This window comes from Cololabis saira, chromosome 24 (genome assembly GCF_033807715.1).
Source record: "Cololabis saira isolate AMF1-May2022 chromosome 24, fColSai1.1, whole genome shotgun sequence".
In the NCBI taxonomy this organism is placed as follows: Eukaryota; Metazoa; Chordata; class Actinopteri; order Beloniformes; family Belonidae; genus Cololabis; species Cololabis saira.
The window spans coordinates 23,212,603-23,214,673 of NC_084610.1; positions in this window are offsets into that span (position 1 = coordinate 23,212,603).

Genomic DNA, 2,071 nt, shown 5'->3' on the forward strand with positions numbered 1-2,071 from the left:
ATAGCTGTGCCTTGTGTTTGTAGGTAGTATTTGCCATTGAATTCGAAATCGTTGTTTGCAAGACTCAGTTTGAGGAGACTCAGGATGTCTTCATCTGGTCTGTCCTCTTCTGGGTATTTGTTAAGACATTTCCGTATTGCCTCCAAACCCAGTTGGGTGTCAATGTTTGTATATAGACTGTTTACGTCCATAGTAAACAGAAGGCATGGTTCTTCGAGCTTCATAATCCTGACCCGGTCTACAAAGTCCTTGGTGTCCTTAAGATAACTTGGATGGCGGGTGGATAGTGGGTTTAAGAAGTAGTCGATGTATTCTGCTACGCCGTAACTTTCGCTCCCGCAGTCAGATACTATTGGGCGTCCGGGTGGTATTCTGTATGGTATGGTCCAAGCGTTGACGGGTTTGTGAATTTTAGGTAAAAGGTAAAAACGTCTTGGTCTTGGTTCATTTTCACCTTTCAAATAATTTAACTGTTTTTTATTGATCATTTTTTTCGCATATAATGCGTTGAGGATCGTGGTCAGTTTTTCCGCCGTTTGTTGGTAGATTGGTGTTTGCAGTTCGCGGTAGTAGTTCACATTTCCGAGTTGTCGTGTTGCCTCCTGTATATAATCAGTTCGGTCCATAATAACTACAGCACTTCCTTTGTCCGCCGGTTTAATGACAATGCTTGTGTCTTTTTGCAGTTCCAAAAGTGCTTGTTCCTCATGGTTGGAAATGTTATTTATTTCTTTGACATCTTTTTTGTTTGTCACTACCCTTATGTCCTTCTCAATTAGTGTTAAGATTTCCTTTTGTAGAGTGTCATCGTTTGGAACCCAATTTGATGCGGTTGTGAACGGTTTTTTGTTTGATGATTTCTTTCCAAATGTTGAGCATAGTTTTAATCTCCTGTGATATTGGGCCAGATCCGTTAGGAGGTTTGCTTTAGTTTTGGTTGGGTCAAAGTGAGTTGGGACAAAGGAAAGACCTTTACCCAGGATTGTCCTTTGTGCTCTGGTCAATTGCAAATTTTGTGACAGGTTGATAACTTCTCTGTCACTGTTGTCAAAATCGTCCCTCCTCAGGGGTTTTAATCTAAAAAAGTCCTCCAGTGTTCCCACATGTTCTTCCCAGTCTCCAATGTCCAGTGTATGTTGTCTGGTTGTGTCCTGAACAGGTCGAGTTTCAGTCGTGGAACCTGTCGGCCCGTAAGTTTTATCATGTGATTTATTTTTACCATAGTCGCTTGAGCAGAGAGGGGTAATTTATTGGAATGGTTGAGGATTGGAATGAGGATTTCCGCGTTGGGAAATGTGTCCCTGGCAGCTCGTACTAAGCTTTCTATATCTTTTTGTATGCTCGGAGCGTAGTGGTGGTCCCTATTGTTTATCCCAAAGGCTAGTATGACTTTTGAAGTATTATCCGAGGTAGGCGTCTTGTGGCGCAGGAGATGGGCCGCATGATTGAATTTTGCACCGGGATAACAGTCAACCTGAATTCTGGAGTCATTTATTCTGGGAAGTCGAGACATATTGGAGTCGCCCAATATCAAGATCGGTCTGGTCGGGTTCAGTGCCCAGTTTCTGTTTTTGTCTCCCTGGTGACGGTGGTATTGGTACAAGGGTTTTTTGTTGTCATTGTCGTCATCCTCATTGTCGTCGTCATCGTCATCGTCAAATAGTCGTCGTGTTTGTTGGGGACCTTTACGCAGTACCGGAAAGATTGGGCTCAGCTCGTCGTCCATGTCCCTTGGTGTTTTGATAGGCGTTTGCTGTCGAGTCATGCTGTACATAGTACTTCCCTGGGAGGTCTGCTCTGGTTTCACTGAGTCCGTGTTTTGTTTGTCACGTTTAGGTTTTGGGGATTCCAACTCTTTTGTGAACGAAGTGGTTCGTTTGCGTGGGGTGATCCGTGGGGTGACTCGATCGTTCAGAATTTTTTCAGTTATGTTTTTTAACTCTGCTAGGGTCTCCGTAATAGTGGATTGTTTTATTGATCGTAAATCCTTTTTTGTCCAGCGCTCTGCTACCTCCAAAGCCCTTTGCCAGTCATCCAGAGGTAGTTGGGTTAGCTCATTTTTAGTACGGGC